Raw genomic sequence first — 25,988 nt, 5'->3', positions numbered from 1 at the left:
TTAAGCCCTTCTAACTACATTCGGTGTGGGCATATTTAAAAAAATGCCTGAGGTAATTGAAATCACGTCGCCATTTGTACCAACTGTAGCCTATATAGAAGGCAGAGTTCTGGCGCACGGTAATAACGTGATGAAGAAGATGACAAACACTGGTTGCCATGATGTAGGTTTTAATGTTCAAAATATCTTAGTAGACAAAGTACAGGTCCCCATACTAAGAAAAACGTAGTATTAAGCAATTCCCTGAATTGTGCCGAAAGTTGAACAGCTAAAAGGCCCGAAAAAAGTTTCAAATTTTGAGTATCGGATAGCTCTATCAAATAAAGAAAAACAAATTTCGTAAATCACTTTCGGCCTAAACGCAGTTCCTGAAAAACAGCCTAAGCTCGCTTGTTTCTTTAGTCGTGGTCGGTGGATGGAGAGTGGGTTTCGGCCCTTGGGATTCGCCCCTTAGGAGGCCACGGCTTGTCCGTGGTTCAACAGCTCTGTACTCTAACCGGCCAACCGAGCAGAGGAAAGGTGACCACGGATCTACCGTGGCTCTACGTCTCTGCATTCGGGAGACGGGTCTGGGGCACAGTGCCGGACTTCACGCCTGGCTCCACCCGTCGACTGTCCTGAGAATGGTTTTTCGTCGTTTTCCATTCTCCTGCACTAAGGCGAATGCCGGGACAGTTCGTAGTATAGACCACGGCCGCCCACCCCCTCACCTTCTCCGCACATCTCCTTCACCGTAAGAAATCTCCCGGCCTGAGAGACGGCGTCACCGTCTAAGAGGCCCGCCTCCCCCTTCAGGGGAGGAATGAGAACGTTTAGTAGTAGTAGTTATTTAGTCGTTTCCTTTTGTGGTTCAAATCCTAGTCAAATTAACTTATTTACATAATTCTTTGTGTAATGTGTTCCTTGGTTCAATACCCTCAGATTTTTTAATTTTTATTTTTTGAAATAAGTTCACACCGTATGTAGTTATGAGGGCTTAAGTGAAACTCTGCGTTGACTCACATTAGCGCTCGTAGTGGTATAAAAAGGCAAACTGCTTATCTAGTCGACCGAATAACGATGATTAAGAAAAGGATTGTAATTTTTAAGAATACTTACAGAATATATTCTCATACTTAATTATATTTACCTAAAATTCGTATCTCATATCCCTAGCTTTTTCAACATTGAGTTGCTTTTCTGAAGGGCTACAACTGTGGATTTTTCTGTCCACGCTAATTTGATGACGCTAATTCCAGATAAACACCATCCCCAAAACGTATCCATGTTAACATATGCTGATATGTTAACACAAAGATTGTAATCCAAGATAAAAACGATGAGTTCGATATACAAAGGGGGAGGTTAACTTTATGGGCTACTCCTTAGTGGACTGTGCAGACGTCATTTCTCAGCCCCCTGCAACTTCCCACAGGATTACGCTAAATTGCACTCACCTGCAGTTTACGTGCTGAATGCGCCTTTGAGCAGCTCTGCCCTCTGATAGTGCCGCCGGCAATTAAGCTAATGATATCTCCATAGCAACGGAACGGCCAAGACAGGTTTCCCCACGTGTAGTAGTACACAACAGCCGATAGCCGGCAATTATGTGCATCGATGTCCACAATTTTTGGTTCCTCTACCCTAAGATTTAATTTCAGTGTTAATTCGTTTCAGCAGTATAATATAAACTATCTGCCAACATCTTATATAAAGTAAATATATTATATCCAAATTCAACGAAGTTGCTACAAATATTGTACCACAATATGATCACACCAAAAATTATTTATTGGTCAAAACCAAAACCAAACTCCATGGCGCAACAGCTCCGAAGGACCATGGTCAAGCGAGCGACCGTTAGTCGGCCCGATGGCCTGCAGATTACAAGGTGTCGTGTGGTCAGCACGACGAATCCTCTCGGCCTTTATTTTTGGCTTCCTAGACCGGGACCACCATCTCACCGTCAGATTGCTCTTCAATTGTAATCACGTAGGCTGAGCGGACCTCGAACCAGCCCTCAGATCCCAGGTAAAAATTACTGAGCTAGATGGGAATCGAACCCGGTGTAAGAGGCAAGCAGGCTACCCTTACACCGCGGGGCTGGCATTGGTCAACACTATTAATTTATAATGATTATGAAAACCTACAACCTGTTTTCCAGGCAATGACCGGGTCAGGGATGGGATGAATGAAGCTCCCAACTTGCAGCGAGGATAGGAATTGTGCCGGCTGCCGAGGCCTGTCGCACTCTGGAGCAATGATTAATGACTGAGAGATGAAATGGAATGATGGTGGAGAGTGTTGCTGGAATGAGAGATGACAGGGAAAACCGGAGAACCCGGAGAAAAACCTGTCCCGCCACTTCTTTGGTCAGCACAAATCTCACATGGAGTGATCGGGATTTGAACCACGGAACTCAGCGGTTAGAGGCCGACGCGCTGCCTCCTGAGCCACGGAGGCTTTATAATGATGAGAATAATAATATAATAATAAGATATTACAAACAGAACAGTGTCCAGAACGAAAATTCCGATGGTGACGGATCTGTTCGTAGAGAAACCCAGGAGATCAAGAAGCTGGTTTCGGATGAGGAACGAGCAAAAGCGAGCCAGAGAATGAAGGAGTAGCCTATAGGCGTAAATTGAAAGAACATCAACAGTCAAGGAAGTTGTGTAATCGTAACGCATTGGAGGTTGAAACTATCCTATAATAATAATAATAATAATAATAATAATAATAATAATAATAATAATAATAATAATAATAATGGCCAGAAAAACTTGCACCGGGCGAGTTGGCCGTGCGGTAAGGGTCGCGCAGCTATGATCTTGCATCCGGAAGATAGAGGGTTCGAATCCCACTGTTGGCAGCCCTGAAGATGGTTTTCCGTGGTTTGCCATTTTCACACCAAGCAAATGCTGGTGCTGTACCTTAATTAAGGCCACGGCCGCTTCCTTCCCACTCCTAGGCCTTTCCTGTCCCATCGTCGCCATAAGACCTATCTGCGTTGGTGCGACGTAAAGCAAATAACAAAAAAAAAAAAAAAAAAAAAAAACTTGCAACGAAGAGGTAAAGTAATCTTTACAAAAGAGAACGGGCGCAAAGGCAGGTAAACAAATGCCAACAGAGCGAGTTGGCCGTGCGGTTAGGCTCCCATAGTTGTGAGCTGGCATTCGGAAGATGGTGGGTTCGAATTCCACTGTCGGCAGGCCTGAAGATGGTTTTCCGCCGTTTCCCATTTTCACACCAGCCAAATTCTGGGACTGTATCTTAATTAAGGCCACGGCCGCTCCCTTCCCAACCCTAACCCTCTCCCATCGTTGCGTCGTGAGACGTCAAGGCACTAACAAAAAAATGGAAAAAAAGACAAGAATGCCACATATTACTTTGCGTTGTCCTACGTTGGTTTATTTACACATATAATAACAATCATTAATTACCAAATGTTGAAATATCGCTCAAGTAGAACAAATTTAAGTATGCAGGTGAAATTATTGAACCAGCAGGGTTAAATCAGCAAGCTAACAAACTTCAAAGAGCATACAAAATTACTTGGAACAGATACAATAAAATAACAAAAACGTAAAATTAAGACATTATAAAACAGTAGTTAAAACGGAAGCAATTTATGCATCTGAAACTATTATAATTGGTGGAAAATCTCGAATAAAGATGATCGAAAAAACAAGAAAGAAAAAATCCTCAAGAAAATCTTAGAACCAAAATTCAAAAATGGAATTCGGGTGAAAAAGAAATCACAATCAAGTCACAGAAAAAATCACACACACAATCAGAAAATTGTGATTACTATGTTATGGTCACGTATATGTAGAATGGATAATAATAGAGCCACAAACAAAAAGTCAAACTTAGTCTTAGCAATGAAAAAATCACTGTAATTGGCTGAAAGAAATCAGTGAAGACTTGAATGAAATCGGCAATAATGAAGAAACCGTTCAAGACAGAATAAAATTCAGAACCTTAATTCACAAACATACATTTTCTGTAAAGTCCACGCGACTAAATACAGGACGAACTGAACAAGGTAAAAAGAAACACAGCCAGAGGATGAAGAAACATTGGAAAGAGAAGAAAAAAGCCAAAAAAAGTTCAAACGCATAACAAATCAATAATAATAATAATAATAATAATAATAATAATAATAATAATAATAATAATAATAATAATAATAATAATAATAATAATAATAATAATAATAATAATAATAATAATAATAATAAATAATGTATGTGTGTATCTTCAGTCTTCAGCCCTAAGGCTGGTTGGATCCTCAACAGTTCGTCCATCAGCTGCCATGGATGGGCTAGGCATCACTGAAGAGACGTACTAGGGAAATGAGGAGTGAGGTAGTTTCCCGTTGCTTTCCCCACCAAGCTAGAAGTTGCTAATACATATCAGTCTGCCAAGCCCACCGAAATGCATGCACCAACCGACCCTATGAACAACATTTTCACACCATTCATAGCAGGGACTGGCTGCAGGAGGAATGGCATTACTAGCATTACTAGCATCACTCATACCCCAGTCACTTACATATTGTCAAAGCCAAGGATAAGAAGGAGACAGATCAATTAAAGTAACAAAATTGCTGTAGCCCATACCAGAAAACACAGTAATTTTTAATTTAATTTCGTGTGGCTATTTATAGCCGAGTGCAGCCCTTGTAAGGCAGACCCTCCGATGAGGATGGGCGGCATCTGCCTTGTGTTATGTAGAAAACACAGTGCACTGTAAACACTAGGTCCTGCCAGCAAAGGCATAATAATAATAATAATAATAATAATAATAATAATAATAATAATAATAATAATAATAATAATAATTTGAGAAAAAGAACTCCTCGAGTTAACAGGGCTGGTGAATAAAAAATAGAAGAAGAAGAATTCCTACAGTTAACCGAGCTGGTGAAAAAAAAATTCCTAAGAACTCAACTTTAGGAACAGTCTGTACTTACTTCAGCCAGCGATGGGATATTTTTTCTATCACTCCACGAATATCTATTCTGAAAGCTCATTACGCCATCGACACCCTGTGTGAGATAAAGTTCCTGGTAGGCAGGACACATTAGGAGTTAAATGACATGATTATGCTCACCCGGAAGTGGCGATATTGCCCTCAATCAGAGTACTTCCTGTCTTCGGCTATGGCGTCTGCATGTGTGGCGCCGTGACATCATCTGTGGTTTGGTAACTGTCTCCTTCTCTCTCCTTCTCATTTGGAAGAAAGAAAAAGAAAGAAAGAGTCCTTTAACTCCCGCCCCACACTTCACCCTTTCCTCCCGCCCCTTTATTAGCAAGGCCCTCTCGAACCTAATCTTAGCATCTCAAAGCCCCCTCTTAGAAACGACTGACTCCTACCGCTAGCTTGTCACCGCCATCTAGATCTATACACAACGCACGCTTCTTTCACTTCAAGCGAATTAGCATGGTCCTCTTAACCTTTATGCCTTGCCATCGGGAAGAAAAAGAAGTACAAGAAAAAGAGAACTTTCTTTCCGAGTAGAACCACTTTTAGCAGACAAAGAAAATATATATATTGAGACTCTGTTTAATTAACTGGATTTTCTGAGCCAACTCTTTCTCATACTGCCCATTTATAGAGGCGGAATTGCACTGATGAGAGTTACATCTCAACATTACAACTCTGGCGACAGCGCGAGTGATGAACTGCACTGAGAGAAGATCGAGACATTCTTTGTGATTCTGTATCTCTTGCTTTCCCAAAGTGCTTCATTCTTACATGTTCAAAATTGTCCTCAAGAATGATATCTCCCAAATTATCAGCAACATTGGACACAGTTGAAAAGCATTTGCACGATACTACAAAATGTGTATTACTAACCCTATTTTGAAGTTGTGGTTGTCATTATTACTGTAGAATTGATAATGAGCGTTTGGGATTTTGTCAAGTCAAGAAAACAAGGTGAAATTCTTTACGTTTCGCAGAGAACTTTGCTTAGCGTCTTCAGAAGAAAATCTCGACTGTTCACGAGCAAAACTTATTTATTTATTTATTTATTTATTTATTTATTTATTTATTTATTTATTTATTTAAAAAAATAAATTTCCTAGAAGGAAACCATCATTAAATTTCATCGATTTCCAATGCTAAAAACATTTAAGCTCTGTAGGCTTTCCCAATCGTGAAATTATTATTATTAATTACAAGCTGGTAATTTCATAATTGAAAAAGCCTACAGAGCTTAAATGTATTTATTTATTTATTTATTTATTTATTTATTTATTTATTTATTTATTCAAGATCCGCAAAAGGATAACGACAAACTACAAAGATCCGACGTACTGGAAGTACAATAGGTTGCACCCGCCCCTACCTAATTGGCACCGGCATGAGATCTACAGGGTCGCTAACAGGTCATGAAGTAAGAAATAAATAGGCGCTGAACAAAAGTAAAGCTTAGAGGCGTACAAGGGAGGAGAAGCGGGGCATATAACTAAAAATGAGAACACCTTCGAATTAAAATATTTGACTCACAAACCGGTTTATTGAACCTTAATGATAATGGGAAATGATGCATTAAATTACCCTAATGAATTACATTAACATTTACAAATGCTTGTTGTAGGTTGTTTGTGGACCTCAGTCCGTTATACGTGATAGAAACGAGTACGTTATCGCGAAGCGATCTATCGTGACATATAGCGAATGGAAACTTTATCATAACACTGAGGCTATATTATCGCTAACACATAAAACTAACATGCGTCCGACCACACGTCTGAGCAATCCCTATTATAATAAAGACCTAAATTTCCCAATGAAATGACAAAAAGAAATGAAAATACACACATATGATACAACACCTGGGATCGAACCGACCCTCGCTATTCTAGGCATCGTCGAGCTGATGGACAGAACCACCACTGACCTTATGTACAACCACACATGACACAAAAAAAACACATACATGGTACATGATATGCAAGAAAAACACGTAAAAGGCACTTGATCTTCCTTCTGACACTGTAGGCCTCCAATGCCTACGTTGAGCATCGAACTGACAACCTCTTGCGATGAAGGCAGGGTCCTGTAATCCCTATCTAATTATACTGGTACAATTAACAACGATTCATTGGCAAACATTACCATCATCGGCCGGGTCGTGTGTTAATTATTTCACAGCTCTGCCGTGTTAGGTAGATCACATTATTTCGCCGTTCAAAGAAACTAACTTCCCTTTTAACAGCCACGTCCTTCCTTCCTCCGCTTACGGGACATTCAGACAAAAAATACACGCTGGGCCAAGGCCAGGCGGTGATTCACCCTCCCCTAGGGGTCCACCCACATTAACAGGCGTAACATTCCCTTTTAAAAGGAAACTGTAACACATCACTCGGACGTACTTCCACAATAAACTGCGGTCTTAAAATGACTCGCGCAACTCACCTTAAAAGAAACACACATCTACCCAGCAGTATCATATCATTCTTACAACGCGACTCCCGTCTCATAAAGGTATTCTTTGCCCGATTGTTATTATTATTATTATTATTATTATTATTATTATTATTATTATTATCGTCGTTCTACATAGCTTACCCGCTACCTTACTTATACGTGGCCATCGCGCGGAATCTATACAGCAATTACAACACAATTAAGCACTCGCGCGGCAATTAACATCTGATTACTGACTGCTAATTAATCGATGGTCGGCACACGGCTACTCTATCGTCACATGGCAATACATGCATTAATTAATTACTTTTCACACGAATCGATGTTTAATACACTTATTATGATCACTTCCTGGTATATTTAATCACCACAACAATTTAAACTTATCACTCCTTATCTAAGTATTTCAAAGGGTGGAAATTGGAGGTTGTCACGTTGGCCGCTGGGTCTCGTAGTGACGTGCCTTTGCATACCGCAGTACTTACCGTTTTATATACCATGCACTTATCAAATTAATGAATACTCTAATAACTACTCTCACTGCACTCCCATAAACTAATTATTACTGGTCTTCTGACGCAAATAAACAACAGAATCTCCCAAGAAAGAAATAATTGAAAGAATCACTATCCCAAGCAAAGCTAAAGTATTATATTCCCTTAATTATTTACACTCGATTACTCAGACCTGTAGTCGGTTTCCTAAGCTAAGAATTAATTACTACGCGCCCATTCCGGCGCTCTATTTCCACAGGACTACATCTTTAAATCCCTTATAGCGTCAGTTTACAATAAATATTCCCATCCCCTCTATGCATGCCAGGTATTAGAACTTTGTACTCATCTCTATCACATGGTGATGATGCCGTCGTCAACTCGGGAAGTCCATCCTGAGTTTACTCCTCCTCCATGGGCACCACGGTGATGATTTCCATTAATATTCCATCTTGAAGTTGCTGAGCCATTGTTTGATGATGTTGGAGCCGCTAACACTTAATCCTGCACAGACACAACGACACTGTTTAAGTCACACTCCGGTTGACAGCGTTCAATGTGAACGTCCGGTCACGATCTCCTATGCGACTACGTAAGATTCTTATATTATAGTAATCATAATAATATGACTTTCCACGTCACGGTTTTCCAAAAGGTTAACACTGGCGTCACAGAGATCAAACTAAACACTGTTTATGCAAATTGGATTATTTCAGCTTAAATAGGAATTAATTTCTATTGAACAAAGACCTAACGAGGGCTTAAAAGAGCGTAGCTGCGCCGTCAATGAACCGCAAACCCGGACTGACGCTTGTCCCGTTCTGCAGTAGTTTTTACTAGGGAGCGGTACCCCTTCCCCTAATTTGCGTAGCGCCTATTCCCGGCGTACTCGAGGTAAAATAGTGCGGGCGACCGGTGACCAATATCTAGTTGGTGCGATTTAGACATAACCACTCAATTATCCTTCGGTGAATCTCTTTAAATTAATTAAAATCTGTTCTGCTCCCCCTACCGCACGGGGTGAAGTCCCGATCTCGAGGAGCTGTCGTGAGACTAAACAGATGGCCCCAGTACTTTTCCACGCAGAAACAACACAGTATTCTTTCTTCGGCTGAAAGTTATCACGGAAGAGGACATTAAACACTCTAAATAAATGTCCCAATGACATTTATCCCTTTTAAATCGGGAGATGAGCCCCTAATTAGAGTTTTGTTAATTTTCTATCTCGTAGGTAATTAAGTTGGCCAGTCCGATTCCAAGATGGCTCCTATATTCCGTTTCGAAAAAGTTAGTTTCCCCTCATTCTGTGAGTCTTGAGGAGGGATGTCTTCTCTCGAGTGATGTCACAGGGAATCCCCATTTATAACCCCTCCCGGGTCTAAGTTGGCTTGGCTTCATCTACGGGGCCCCCGCTACACAAAGGATAATACTGCGCAATAAGTCGCAGACAAAGAAATCTCGCAGAATAATTTTGAAATACACAATTTATCTATCTCAATGGTATGAATATTAATTAGTTTCGGTATGACCTCTATTAATGATATGTATATTAATCATTTTCAGCGTTCTTTCCTTTTAATAGCATTGCGTGCGTAATTATGGAGATCGATATCAACCAAAGGTCCTTGGATCATGCCCCTGTCGGGTTCATATTCCCCTCTCCCCGAGAAGAAATGGGTACAGGCACTGGACACATTTCGTCGCTAAATATTCAATTGTCAATATCGATTCACAACTGTTTCCAAACCTTTGCTTTCTGGCGAAGTTCCTGGTTCTCTCTTTCTAAATAATATGCTATCTGACGCAATGCTTCTCTGTAGTTCTCCAGGTACTGACATTCTGGACATTCTTCATCCCCAAGATCTCTCTGTGAAAACAAATTCTCCAAATAATTGACTTCTTCGGCTTCCTCATTTGGTCCCGACTCTTCATCCGACACGTCACGTCGATCTTCTTCTCCATCTTCCTCATCGTCTCCTTCTTCCGTTGCCCCAAGTTCTTCAGCGTTGTCCGCGTCTTCTTCATTGCCTCCGGACGTATGGTACAACTTCAGATTTGCTGTCACGTTCGGGTAATTAATGTAATTCATCTGCTGCGCCTGGATGATAATATTTACAAATATTTACATACATAAGATGACCGCCGATAGGTTAGATCTGCCTTCGGTCGTCAGAACATCCTCCTGGATCCTCTGTACTCTCGTCAGTAACCTTCAGGTTCTTCCGGCTTGAGTCCCCACGTGCTACGAACTCAAGACTTCCACTTCTTCTTGTTACTTGTAATATTGCCAAGGGCTGGCCCTTCTTGCTTCCTCGCTTACGTTTCAATTGCTCTACGTAGCGTTTGGGTTTCAAAACTCGTTCATCTCTCATCTCGTCTCTCCAGTTCACATGCTGTAGCTTCGAACCTCTGGTATCCCGACGTCTTCTTCTTAAACATGTCCCTCTTTGACTGGGAAGCCATCCATACTTAACTCGACGCTGCTTGTTGCGTTGTCGTCTCTTGTATCGGCTTGATGATCTCTTCCTTTCTGCTCCGTCCTCAGTTTTCATTTCGTCTTCCATATTCTCCATTTTTCCCTTGACGCTCCTAATTTCGTCGTTTACGTGGATATTGTCTCGCGTGATACTGGTCTCAACCTGATCATACCGCTCAACTATTCCCTCGACTTTCCTTTCATTCACTGCTTCTATCTCCGTTCGTTTTTCTTCTGCCTTATCCTCAAGATTTGTAAACTTATCCTCAGAGTCATTTGTACTGTTCATCACTTCACTACTCTCTGGACTATTCTGATCCATTTGCGCCTTCGATTTAACTCCGAACCCTTTTAATCTGTCCTGTCTCAGTTCCTCTGTGAGCCTTCTTATCCCACTACTTGCTTCCCTCATATCTGCAAACTGCCGGTCCATTATCCCTGTTAGACTGTTCTTCGTTTCCTCTCTCATCTTCCTTAAATCGCCCTTCATTTCCTCCCGATTCGCCTTTAATTCGTCCTTGATTTCCTTCCTCATCTCCCCAATCTGCGCACTGCTCCGATCTATCGTATCTCCGAGTGATTTAAAGGCGTCCTTCATTTCCTCACCATATTTCCTCATATCGTCCTTCATTTCCTTCATCATCTCCCTAATCTCCTCCAAAAAAGGCCGCATGGCTTCACTATCCATGTCGCTATCCTTTGAGATGACAGGACCCCCCTCGCTAACGTCGGCGTCAACAAACCACAACCATATATAATTATTATTTATTTTAAAAGAAAAGATTCCTCTATCCAAACTTTACGTTCTTCCAGCTTCAAATAATTTTTACTTTAATCGTCATTGCAAATTAAGCCTCAAAAACGGCTATCATTGAAGCTGCCTAACTGCCTAACATCATTAAGGTTCATGAAATTTATATGAAAAGCAACGGGAAATTTCCAAAAATGATTATAATATTAGCCCTCAAATTCAGTTAATAAAGTTGCCGGTTGACCTGTAATTCTAAAACTGGGCTCGATTTTAAATACCAACACCTGTGGTATAGTGCCAGCAAATCAACCCATGCCTTCAGCATTGAGGTCCTTCAAACACACAAAGTCATCAGAATCTCAAACTGAACCCATGAAATCAACCTACTGCCACTTGAAAAGGAAAAGTAGGCGTGAGGTTACCTCTTCTCATCCACGGTTATACCAACGTAAAATATATTTCCTAATAGCAGGTTGTTTGGTGAAGAAACACACCACTGGCTCATATCCGTGAATAGATATGCACTAAGAAAGAGCCACTATTCACTTCGAACCTCACTTATGGGAAATTCATTTTATTGTTTCCCGGGATTCAAACTAATCCCCTTGAATTTTGGATACGCCCCTGCTGACGCGAATGTCATGGCTCTGCCCATATCATTGGACCATGACTGTGTTCTCATCCATAAAACGATTTAAGATTGACATCAAGGTGTCACTTATTCAACTATAATGAACTGGGCCTCGCGTGGAAATGTCAGAAGCAGACACGGGTTACCAAAATAATCGTGCCCACTCCTGGAAGCCGCACAAGTATGCCTTGCCTATTAATCACCACAACACGCCCCTATCTTCGCATTAATGGTATGCGATATGTGGGATAATTATGCGCCTATTAAACATGAAAATTCGTCCGTTAAACCGTAAAACATGTCCCACCTGGAGCATCATTTTATATAGCCACACATTAGATGTCATTTTATATGGCGCTACATTTCCTACATCTGGGTAGCCCTTATTTACGGACATATCGAGCCCCCACAGTTCACTTACGCCCTTTTATCTGGCATCACGTTGGACGTGCCATTTTGTATATGTGCGCGTCACGTGGAAATGTCAGATAATATAAATATACGCGCCTATTTAACAGTAAAACACGTCCCACATTGGGCCGCCATTTTGTATATGGCGCAACGTGTACAATTATCCTCCTCGCTATCGTGACTTAGGCCCCACTTTGGACGCGCCATTTTGTATATGGCGCAACGTGTACAATTATCCTCCTCGCTATCGTGACTTAGGCCCCACTTTGGACGCGCCATTTTGTATATGCACCCGCCCCTACCTAATTGGCACCGGCATGAGATCTACAGGGTCGCTAACAGGTCATGAAGTAAGAAATAAATAGGCGCTGAACAAAAGTAAAGCTTAGAGGCGTACAAGGGAGGAGAAGCGGGGCATATAACTAAAAATGAGAACACCTTCGAATTAAAATATTTGACTCACAAACCGGTTTATTGAACCTTAATGATAATGAGAAATGATGCATTAAATTACCCTAATGAATTACATTAACATTTACAAATGCTTGTTGTAGGTTGTTTGTGGACCTCAGTCCGTTATACGTGATAGAAACGAGTACGTTATCGCGAAGCGATCTATCGTGACATATAGCGAATGGAAACTTTATCATAACACTGAGGCTATATTATCGCTAACACATAAAACTAACATGCGTCCGACCACACGTCTGAGCAATCCCTATTATAATAAAGACCTAAATTTCCCAATGAAATGACAAAAAGAAATGAAAATACACACATATGATACAACACCTGGGATCGAACCGACCCTCGCTATTCTAGGCATCGTCGAGCTGATGGACAGAACCACCACTGACCTTATGTACAACCACACATGACACAAAAAAAACACATACATGGTACATGATATGCAAGAAAAACACGTAAAAGGCACTTGATCTTCCTTCTGACACTGTAGGCCTCCAATGCCTACGTTGAGCATCGAACTGACAACCTCTTGCGATGAAGGCAGGGTCCTGTAATCCCTATCTAATTATACTGGTACAATTAACAACGATTCATTGGCAAACATTACCATCATCGGCCGGGTCGTGTGTTAATTATTTCACAGCTCTGCCGTGTTAGGTAGATCACATTATTTCGCCGTTCAAAGAAACTAACTTCCCTTTTAACAGCCACGTCCTTCCTTCCTCCGCTTACGGGACATTCAGACAAAAAATACACGCTGGGCCAAGGCCAGGCGGTGATTCACCCTCCCCTAGGGGTCCACCCACATTAACAGGCGTAACATTCCCTTTTAAAAGGAAACTGTAACACATCACTCGGACGTACTTCCACAATAAACTGCGGTCTTAAAATGACTCGCGCAACTCACCTTAAAAGAAACACACATCTACCCAGCAGTATCATATCATTCTTACAACGCGACTCCCGTCTCATAAAGGTATTCTTTGCCCGATTGTTATTATTATTATTATTATTATTATTATTATTATTATTATTATTATCGTCGTTCTACATAGCTTACCCGCTACCTTACTTATACGTGGCCATCGCGCGGAATCTATACAGCAATTACAACACAATTAAGCACTCGCGCGGCAATTAACATCTGATTACTGACTGCTAATTAATCGATGGTCGGCACACGGCTACTCTATCGTCACATGGCAATACATGCATTAATTAATTACTTTTCACACGAATCGATGTTTAATACACTTATTATGATCACTTCCTGGTATATTTAATCACCACAACAATTTAAACTTATCACTCCTTATCTAAGTATTTCAAAGGGTGGAAATTGGAGGTTGTCACGTTGGCCGCTGGGTCTCGTAGTGACGTGCCTTTGCATACCGCAGTACTTACCGTTTTATATACCATGCACTTATCAAATTAATGAATACTCTAATAACTACTCTCACTGCACTCCCATAAACTAATTATTACTGGTCTTCTGACGCAAATAAACAACAGAATCTCCCAAGAAAGAAATAATTGAAAGAATCACTATCCCAAGCAAAGCTAAAGTATTATATTCCCTTAATTATTTACACTCGATTACTCAGACCTGTAGTCGGTTTCCTAAGCTAAGAATTAATTACTACGCGCCCATTCCGGCGCTCTATTTCCACAGGACTACATCTTTAAATCCCTTATAGCGTCAGTTTACAATAAATATTCCCATCCCCTCTATGCATGCCAGGTATTAGAACTTTGTACTCATCTCTATCACATGGTGATGATGCCGTCGTCAACTCGGGAAGTCCATCCTGAGTTTACTCCTCCTCCATGGGCACCACGGTGATGATTTCCATTAATATTCCATCTTGAAGTTGCTGAGCCATTGTTTGATGATGTTGGAGCCGCTAACACTTAATCCTGCACAGACACAACGACACTGTTTAAGTCACACTCCGGTTGACAGCGTTCAATGTGAACGTCCGGTCACGATCTCCTATGCGACTACGTAAGATTCTTATATTATAGTAATCATAATAATATGACTTTCCACGTCACGGTTTTCCAAAAGGTTAACACTGGCGTCACAGAGATCAAACTAAACACTGTTTATGCAAATTGGATTATTTCAGCTTAAATAGGAATTAATTTCTATTGAACAAAGACCTAACGAGGGCTTAAAAGAGCGTAGCTGCGCCGTCAATGAACCGCAAACCCGGACTGACGCTTGTCCCGTTCTGCAGTAGTTTTTACTAGGGAGCGGTACCCCTTCCCCTAATTTGCGTAGCGCCTATTCCCGGCGTACTCGAGGTAAAATAGTGCGGGCGACCGGTGACCAATATCTAGTTGGTGCGATTTAGACATAACCACTCAATTATCCTTCGGTGAATCTCTTTAAATTAATTAAAATCTGTTCTGCTCCCCCTACCGCACGGGGTGAAGTCCCGATCTCGAGGAGCTGTCGTGAGACTAAACAGATGGCCCCAGTACTTTTCCACGCAGAAACAACACAGTATTCTTTCTTCGGCTGAAAGTTATCACGGAAGAGGACATTAAACACTCTAAATAAATGTCCCAATGACATTTATCCCTTTTAAATCGGGAGATGAGCCCCTAATTAGAGTTTTGTTAATTTTCTATCTCGTAGGTAATTAAGTTGGCCAGTCCGATTCCAAGATGGCTCCTATATTCCGTTTCGAAAAAGTTAGTTTCCCCTCATTCTGTGAGTCTTGAGGAGGGATGTCTTCTCTCGAGTGATGTCACAGGGAATCCCCATTTATAACCCCTCCCGGGTCTAAGTTGGCTTGGCTTCATCTACGGGGCCCCCGCTACACAAAGGATAATACTGCGCAATAAGTCGCAGACAAAGAAATCTCGCAGAATAATTTTGAAATACACAATTTATCTATCTCAATGGTATGAATATTAATTAGTTTCGGTATGACCTCTATTAATGATATGTATATTAATCATTTTCAGCGTTCTTTCCTTTTAATAGCATTGCGTGCGTAATTATGGAGATCGATATCAACCAAAGGTCCTTGGATCATGCCCCTGTCGGGTTCAAGGTATTAATCTAAAATGAAAGATATGTTACAAATATTTACAAAGGACACAAATACACACAATAATTTTTTTTTTGCTAGGGGCTTTACGTCGCACCGACACAGATAGGTCTTATAGCGACGATGGGATAGGAAAGGCCTAGGAGTTGGAAGGAAGCGGCCGTGGCCTTAATTAAGGTACAGCCCCAGCATTTTCCTGGTGTGAAAATGGGAAACCACGGAAAACCATTTTCAGGGCTGCCGATAGTGGGATTCGAACCTACTATCTCCCGGATGCAAGTTCACAGCCCCGCGCGTCTACGCGCACGGCCAACTCGCCCGGTACACACAATAAAACAGTACAATCCTATATAATACATATTTACATAAATAATGATATAAATAAAGGAAAACCCACTTAAATACAAGAGAAGAAACAGGAGAGAACAAGAAGTAATGTTATATTAGAAATTAATATGACAGAAGGAAGGATACGATACGAAGATGTCCAGGTTCTTGTTTATAGATAACGTATTGAACATTGCTGGAACGCGTACAGAAAAGGACCTTTGGGTGAGAGAAAACCGGGAGTAAGAAATATGGAAGATGGTCTTCATTCTTTTACTATGGGATAGGACGTGGAAGGGGAATAAGGAAAGTAATTCTGGAGACCTAAATAAACCATTAGCTGCTTTAGGTCGGCTACTTTCCTCCGAACAGATAGAGTTTTGAGGTTTAGTTTCCCAAGCACTTGGTTAGTGCTCAAGTTGCGACAGGCAGGAACCCTGGCTCTGACGATAGCAAAGAATAAAGATTGTACGCGGTCAAGGTGGCTGAGATCTGAAGAAGCAGGAGAAATAGACCAGACTGGAGAGATGTATTCAACAATTGGTAAGATAAAGGAAACGTAGAATGCTCTGAGGTCATTTACTTCTGTGATACTTCTCTAATAATGAAAATCTACAGGCTCTTTTCTGTCATTCGACTGGGACAGGAATGTAATGAATGATGCCCCCATCTAGCGGCGAGGAAAGGAATTGTGTCGGCTGCCGCAGCCTGTCGTTCTCCTCCGGGGCAACGATTAATGACAAGACATCGGAGTTTTAGGTGATAATATGTTAGAATCCAAACTACTTTGGTTATTAGGAAGTTGTCGTCTAGCCCGTTCTTCCATAATGTAGCAAGAGTAACTTAAATTCCAGAAACAATTACAAGTTTTAAGCCTTAGACAACGTCTAAGTCGATCAGGATCTTCCATTGCATAAACAATGTTCAGTCGATGTTTAGCTAGACGTCGTTTAAAGTTTCAATATTGGTTTCGAAAATAGAAATAGAAGTATCTTTCATGCAACTCTTAGCTTGTCGCAACCAATGAAATTCGTCTGTGAGCGCGCCAAACGTTAGGCAGTTGTCGTCTCCTTGGACATTACTCGAATATGGCTAAGCATGACTTGCCCACAGATAACAATATAGCTTTCGATGGAAATGAAATCTCACAATATTTTCGACACTAAAGCGACACGCCACCGTACGAGGAAGTGTAGTTTTGATCATAGTGTTGTTACAGTGAGCTTCTAAGAAGGGAAGATGAAATTATACTCCTGTGTAACCGAACGAGTTGTACGGACCATATAGATGTAACTTGCATTCTAGAGATCATGCGTTCGAGACGCACTATCGGTAGCCCTGAAGATTGTTCTCCGTAGCTTCCCAATTTTTACATCAGGTAAATACTGGGGCCGTTATAATGGCCACAGATTTTCCTTCTCAGTCCTAGCCTTTTCCTAGTTCATCGTTTCCGAAAACTTACCTGAATTAGGGCGACGATTATCCACAAAAAATATATCATACACACACAACATACTTTTAGTGTCACTATTAGGCTTATGTGTATTTACTTCGCAGCAAATGTAATAACTTAATCCGTCCGACTCATTAGCTGAATGGTCAGCGTACTGACCTTCGGTTCATAGGGTCCCGGGTTCGATTCACGGCCGGGTCGGGGATTTTAATCGCTTCTGATTAATTCTTCTGGTTCGGGGACTGGGTCTTTGTGTCTGACCCAACACTCTCCTCTTCATATTCAGACAACATACCACACTACCAACCATCACAGAAATACGCAATAGTAAATAATGTTTTTTGTTTTACGTCCCACTGACTACTCTTTTACGGTTTTCGGAGACGTCAAGGTGCCGGAATTTAGTCCCTCAGGAGTTCTTTTACGTGCCAGTAAATCTACCGACACGAGGCTGACGTATTTGAGCACCTCTTCAAATATCACCGGACTGAGCCAGGATCGAGCCTGCCAAGTTGGGGTCAGAAGGCCAGAGCCTTAACCGTTTGAGTCACTCAGCCCGGCCTATACGCAATAGTGATTACATCCCTCCATACAAGGTTGGCGTCAGGAAGGGCATCCGGCCGTAAAACAGGGCCAAATCCACATGTGCGACGCAGTTCGCACCCGCGACCCTACATGTGTGGGAAAAGCGGTAGGAAAAGAAGAACGATGTAATAGCTTAATCCCGCCCGGTTGATGTTTGTGACAGCACTCTGACGATCGGGACAAGTTATTCTGATATGGATGTAGTCGAAGTGGCCTATAATTCCGCGGAAATCATCCCAAATATAATAAAAGATTGGTAGTCAAGTTGACAGTTACCGGACTGTCCCTTGTGTCATATGTTTCATGGTAATAACCTCTAATTGTGATTCACTCCTAAAATTTGAGGTTAAACAGTGTTCTCGGCAGTGTTTAAACATGGCCGGTTGAACATGGTTTTTAGCACTGCCTTCGTGATGTACAGGCCGTACTGTAGCAAGCGCGGGAAAGCAATCAGCTGATCGTTAGGGGGGAAGTTTAGCACGTGAGTTAGTTGAGTTACATGTGAATTCTTTGCTGCTTTATTGAAATTTTTAACGTTGGCCGCATGTTTACTCAGATATATATCAGACCGAGTCGTCATCGACTGCATTATTAAGTGAAAAGTTCTCAATTGGTAAAGAAAACTTAGTCTAGTGTGAGATTGTATTCATGTGAGATTATAAGGTAGGTTAAGAATGTCGCTCTGCAGTGTTTTAATTTTGTAGTTTATTTGTGTAATGTTATATCCATAATGTTAAATGAGTTGAGTTAGTACATTCAGCGTTTTATTATCAACCGCGATGTGTATATAATTGAATTAAGGTTATCAGTGAGAGAAATCACCATCCTAAGTTTATGTGTGCCTAGGAGAACACACTTCAGTATTTGTGTTTCATTCTAATGAAGAAAGAGTTAGGTTATGGAAGAAGGCTATTCCTAGGGAGAAATTAATATTTAATCACCACACAGTTGTGTGTATCAACAAATTTCCTGGAGACTAAATCCTAAGGGAAATAAGAGTGTCTCGTCCAGATGGTGAGTTAAAATTTCTTATTATGTCAAAAACATGGGTAACATTAGATATATTTTTATGTAATCAGAATTATGCCCTATTTTAATTCGGTGTATCTGAAAATGTAAGTCCATTTTACCATTTTAGATAGAAATGTATTGTGAAATAAGACTGCTGAGATTTTTCCTATCAAATTTCATATTATAGGCAATAGAACAGGGTTATTCCACAAAACTTTAATATAAAAATAATTGCATAGGCATTATTTGCTGTTTAAAAATCTAGAGTTTTGAAACAATAACTGAATTTCATGACAGTGACAGTAAATCGTCGTTGCCGGGACAAAACCTCCTATGTGATAATATTTTTGGAGATATACTGACCCACAGCGAGAATGCCTTGATAATATGCATACGATATCGCACCTTAGATGACAGAACCTTACCGGCCAAAGTTCTATGCTAAATTTTTTCACATAGGAGGTTTTGTACCGGCAGCGACGAAATGTTTTGTTATTGTTGGAGCTTAGCTTACTCGTAATCTCTCTTGTAGGTACTGAATGGTGGTACAGAAAGAATTTACATTTGTAGTATATAGTATTGGTAATTGGTTGCTTGTTTTCTATCAGTGGGTATGATGTGAATGTTCCAGTTGACTATAAAATGGCTAGAAATCCCAATAGTATGCCTCAAATTATTAGCCTGTACTCACGGAAACGAACGGATATAGTACGCGAGAAATAGAACATTACGGCGAAGCGTATATGTTGTATGTAGAACGAACAAATATTTATGAATAGTTTTTGTTTTATAATTTGTTAACAGTTTCTTACGTAATTTAAACGAGTGTGTTATTCAAGCTGAGCGGATGCGTATCGCCTCCAAGTCCCACCCAAACCGTGACGTCATCAGGGGGTACAGTACGGTCTGTATATCACGAAGGCAGTGGCCATACTTAGATGTTGTTTAACCGTAAACATTGTCTAAATACCGTTTCTGCAATCGGTCCTAAGGGTGTTTAGCCGTACCCCTAAAATGTTTGCAAGACTCATAACTTAACAGTTGTGTAGGATAGACTATACTTGTTACCGGCTTCAGTAAGTTTGCATGCTAACTTAATACTGTCTAAAAGTACGGAGTCCATTAATGACCGACAGATGAAATGATAATGGAAAGTGTTGCTGGAATAAAAGATGACAGGGAAAACCGGAGTATCCGAAAAAATAGACCTGCCTCACCTCCGCTTTGTGTAGCACAAATCTCACATGAACTGACCGGAATTTGAACCACGGAAGCCAGCAGTGAGTGGCCGGCGCGCTGCTGCCAGAGCCATGGAAGCTGGTCTTCTCTAATAATGAAGGTTTGAATTTAAGAATGCTTTAACGTTAGTCCATAGCAGAGGTTCTCAGCTGGGTGCCCGTTGAGGGTAGCCTAGTGTGGCCGGGTTGGCGTGACGTAAATGCGGGCAGCTTACGTAGCAAGCACACGTCACAGTGGAGCGAGAGAGTGAACACACTTGGCAGGGAAATGAAAGAGAGTGTTGTTCGACTGTGACTATGAAGCTCTCCTCCACTACTCACCGAAATGTACCGTATTAAAAAGAAAACAAAAAGGATGCTAGAATCTCAAGAAAATCCACCTTTCCAACATATTCCGGTTTGGTTTACACTGTGCTCGTTTTATTATTATTGTGCTTTTACGGTCGCATTGGACTACTGTAGTCAGTTTCTGTCCGGTCTTCTACGATGCTGTATGGTTTTTTCTTTCCTTTTCTTCCAGTATTTCTTAATTATAACTGATCTTCGTTGTCGTTCTTCTTCTGAAAATACCCTTTTAGTTGTTTCTCTATTATCACATTTTGGTAGGAAGCTAATGTTATTATTATTCAATTTATTTACTTTTTTATTTATTCTTTAAATCCTCCAGTGGTATGTCCAATTCTTTCATGTCTTCTTTGTCCGACTCGTTGGCTGAACGGTCAGCGTACTGGCCTTCTGTTCAGAGGGTCCCGGGTTCGATTCCCGGCCGGGTCGGGGATTTTAACCTTCATTGGTTAATTCCAGTGGCTCGGGGGCTGGATGTTTGTGCTGTCCCCAGCATCCCTCCAACTCACACACCACACATAACACTATCCTCCACCACAATAACACGCAGTTCCCTACACATGGCAGATGCCGCCCACCTTCATCGGAGGGTCTGGCTTATAAGGGCTGCACCCGGCTAGAAATAGCCACACGAAATTATTATGTCTTCTTTTATTTCTTTTATCCAGACAGGTTGTTATTTCTGTTTCCAAAGCTTTTCCAAAATTCTGCGTATTTACCTGTCTTGAGGTGTTCTCAATATATGGCCAAAGAATGATATTCTCTTCTTTCTTATGAAATCCGTTATAGGTTCTATTTCCTGATATACTGCTGTATTTGGGATGATACGCCATTCGCCTAATTTTTGATACTTCTTATTAATGTATGTTCTTATTATTTTTTCTTTATATTTTAAAAATTGTGTCTATGTTATTCTTTTGCTTTAGTTTAACTATTTTCTTACAATAAATGTGTTTTCAGGAAATTCTATAAGCAATATTTCATAGTGTCATGCTTAGAATATGGGTTTTAAGAACATCTTTAAAACAATTGTTCTAAACGCGATATGGCTGAAGATGACAAGCGTACAAGCTACGATTTACAATTCCCTGGATGGGAATGACAGTATTTCCAGTAAAAAAGGAAACTTCTTGTTATTCATTCAGCAAAACGTAATATATTTACAAATTTCAACAAGTTTACTGCTTGATTGCGCACAGTGTTGTGTAACTTTTCCTGTTCACTGAATTTCTGAAAATGGTATTTAAAACTTATCAGGCGTCCGATGATTTCAACTAGCCTCTAAATGGAGAGGGAGTTTTATCACGAGTGAGGAGATAGATGTTTACTATCCAAGATTAAAGTACAACACCAATTTAAATGCATCTATCAAATAGATATAGAGCGTGTCTTCAAGTAAACAACCTAACTGATGTTATTCCCGGGAAACATGATTGGATTGTTGGTGATTTTATCAGGTAATTTAAATCCAAACAACCATAAGCCACAGCTTATCAGAAAATTGTAATTTACTACGCACAGTACACAAATATTTGAAGGTCTTTGCTAACTCTGTATTATATACATAAATTGCAACAAATATAAATAACTTCTTTCTTACAAAGTAAAATGGAAACGTGTATTTCTGCCTTCTTTCATTCATGATTTTCTACATCTATTTCAAACTCTGGTGTCGGTGCGGTGATGGAGAATGACTGGGAGAACTTCACGCGACCTTCACGGTCTGTGACGTAGCAACAACGTCACTGTAGTTGAATAGCATACGCTTATCGTCTGCCAGCCCGCCCACTTACAGTGCTGGGCGCCCGCGGGTCGTAATACCCAGGGTGAGCACCTCTGCTCTATAGTACGCCCTAAGTAGCAGGGCCTACTCTCTTTCGTCACACTGAGCGCTGGACTTCCGAGTGAGGAGGGGATGACACCATCCTAGCTCCAATAAAGATGTTTCTTGTTCCGTCGTATGTGCGGGTGAAGTAAACAGCAAGTTCTTCTGGCGACTCAGAGTCGAATGTCATGCAAATATATTTATTTATTTATTTATTTATTTATTTATTTATTTATTTATTTATTTATTTATTTATTTATTTATTCTACCACATTTTATTTATTATTATTTATCTATACGGCCACCTTTGGGCCACGTTTACACAATCCTCCTTCTGTCACGCAGACTGACACCCTTCTCTTTACACTCTCGCCAAAGATTCTTGAGTCTTTGACTTCTCCTTGCTCGCTCTTTCACCGAGATATTCCATGGCTTCGCACGTTGCTCTTCAGGCGCATCCCTCATTCCCGCAACCTTCTTCCTAAATGATGTCCTTTCTCTTATATCCTCCTCCTTGATACCTATTTCTACCAGGTTACTGTGCACCTGTGTAAGCCATCCCGGTTGTTTTTTCCACTTTACCTGCAGAAGAAGTATCCTGTTGGTCAATCTCTCAGGGTTCATTCTTTTGATATGCCCATAAAACGTCAGTCTCCTTTTCCTCATCACAGTCGTGATTCTTTCTACTGTCTTGTAGAGCTCCAAATTCGATCTTAACCGGAATGTGCTTGGGTCACTCGTCGACTTCCTTGAGCCTAAGATTTTCAGCAAGAATCTTCTTACTCTTTTTTCAAGGACTGGGTCAGCCATCCTCGTCAGGGTTTCTGCTCCATAAAGGCACTCTGTTCTAACCACTGTGCAGTAATGTTTTAACTTGGCCTGAATTGAGAAGGACTTGGACTTATAGGTGTCATGACATAGTCTGAATGCCAACTCCATCCTTCTCACCCTCTCCTTTAATCCCTCCTTTTCATCTCCATTGAGGGTATTTCTCCCAGGTATTTAAATTTACTTATTTATTTGTTTTTCTACCACAGACGTCCCTGATTCGTCTGATGACCTTGCTGTTTACTTCGCGACCGCATACGATGGAACAAGAAACATCTTAATTGGAGCTTGGAAGGCTAACGTACAGTGAGCCATCTAGTGACTAACGAGAGAACTACAGACCGACGGTAAAGCATTCTTAAATTCAAACCTCCTTTATTGGAGAAGTCTTGCTCGAGAACAGTCGAGATTTTCTTCTGAAGACGTGGAGCAAAGTTCTCTGCGAAAAGAAAATAATTTAACCTTATTTTCTTGAGACGGCAAAAGCCTCAAACCTTTCTATGTCTACAATTAGGCCTACGGCCGTGAAAACAACAATGAAAATATGTAATTATTATTGTTTTAAAGGGAAGTAAAAAAAGAGAAAAAACGTTTCTTTAAACTCTTCTTATAGGAACAAAATAAATTGGCCCATACTTTCAAAGATGGAAGAAAAGGCCTGAAGGCCTTATTGCATTGTTTTTCCTTGTGATTAATTAATGGTCAAATGCAAAGGCATATTTAATGGAATGAAAAGCTCACCAATAACGAACAAAGGCGAGAAAATCTGGTACTAAAATAATTCTTAGAATGTCTTCCTTACGACAAACCAACAATAAGTCAGAAATAGTTCCACGGCACAGGAAGACCTGCACAACTACGTATTTCCTGCGGTAGCGGTAGAGTTAACTTTAGCGATAATAAAATGCGTATTTTAAACAAATCATTAACTTTTATAAAGTACAATTCCTCAGTACTCCAGTAAATTCTCTTTCTTTTTTTTTTTTTTTTTTTTTTTTTTTTTTTTTTTTTTTTTTTTTTTTTGCAAGTAGCTTTACGTCGCACCGACACAGATAGGTCTTACGGTGACGGTGGGACAGGAAATGGCTAGGAATGGGAAGGAAGCGGCCGTGGCCTTAATTAAGGTACAGCCCCAGCATTTGCCTGGTGTAAAAATGGGAAACCACGGAAAACCATCTTTAGGGCTGCCGACAGTGGGGTTCGAACCCACTATCTCCCGAATACTGCATACTGGCCGCACTTAAGCGACCGCAGCTATCCAGCTCGCTTTCTTTTGGCACCCCATTTGTTAAGACTGGTTCGTTCTGAGAGCTGTAAAAGTAATCTATGCTAGTTGTTGTTGTTGTTGTTTGAGTCATCAGTCCATAGAACAATTTGATGCAGCCCTCCATACCACCCTATCCTGTGCTAATCTTTTAATTTCTACGTCACTACTACATTTGCTCTGATCTGCTTGTCATATTCATACCTCGGTCTACTCATACCGTTCATACTGCCATCACTTCCGTCCAAAACCAATAGAACAGGTCCTGGGTGTCATAAGATGTGTCCTATCATTCTGTCTCTTCTCCTCGTCAAATTTAGCCAAGTCGATCTCTCATTAATTCGATTCAGTATTCGTGATTCGTTCCACCCATTCTTCCGTAACCGAGCTTGGTAGCTGCAGTATCCAGTATTCGGGAGATAGTGGGTTCGAATCCCACTGTTGGCAGCGCTGAAGATGGTTTTTGTAGTTTCCCTATTTACACACCAGGCAAATGCTGGGGTTGTACATTAATTAAGGCCACGGCCACTTCCTTCTCATTCCTAGTCCTTTCCTATCCTACCGTCGATATAAAACCTATCTGTGTCGGTGCGATGTGAAAGAACATTTAAAACATTTCTTCCGTAACTCCACATCTCAAAAGCTTCTATTCTCTTTCTTTCTGAACTGGTTATCGTCCATGTTTCGCTTCCATACAATGGCACGTTCCATATGAAAGTCTTCAAAAACGTCTTTCAAATTCCTATTTCAATGTTCGAAGGGAGCAAATTTATTTCGTTGAAATGAAATGAAGGTCCGCCTCTGTGGTGTGTGGTTAGCGTGATTAGCTGCCACCCCCGGAGGTCCGGGTTCGATTCCCGGCTCTGTCACGAAATTTGAAAAGTGGTACGAGGGCTGGAACGGGGTCCACTCAGCCTCGGGAGGTCAACTGAGTAGAGGTGGGTTCGATTCCCACCTCAGCCATCCTGGAAGTGGTTTTCCGTGGTTTCCCACTTCTCCTCCAGGCTAATGCCGGGATGGTACCTAACTTAAGGCCACGGCCGCTTCCTTCCCTCTTCCTTACCTGTCCCATCCAATCGCCCCATCCCTCCACAAGGCCCCTGTTCAGCATAGCAGGTGAGGCCGCCTGGGCGAGGTACTGGTCATTCTCCCCACTTGTATCCCCCGACCCAAAGTCTGAAACTCGAGGACACTGCCCTTGAGGCGGTAGAGGTGGGATCCCTTGCTTAGTCCGAGGGAAAACCCAACCCTGGAGGATAAAGAGATTAAGAAGAAGAAGAAGAAGAATAAGAAGAAGAAGAAATGAAATGTCGTATGGCTTTTAGTGCTGGGATATCCCAGGACGGGTTCGGCTCGCCAGGTGCAGGTCTTTTTATTTGACTGCCGTAGGCGACCTG

The sequence above is a fragment of the Anabrus simplex genome, chromosome X (assembly GCF_040414725.1).
Source record: "Anabrus simplex isolate iqAnaSimp1 chromosome X, ASM4041472v1, whole genome shotgun sequence".
NCBI classification, from domain to species: Eukaryota; Metazoa; Arthropoda; class Insecta; order Orthoptera; family Tettigoniidae; genus Anabrus; species Anabrus simplex.
Note: the sequence above shows the minus strand (reverse complement) of the source record.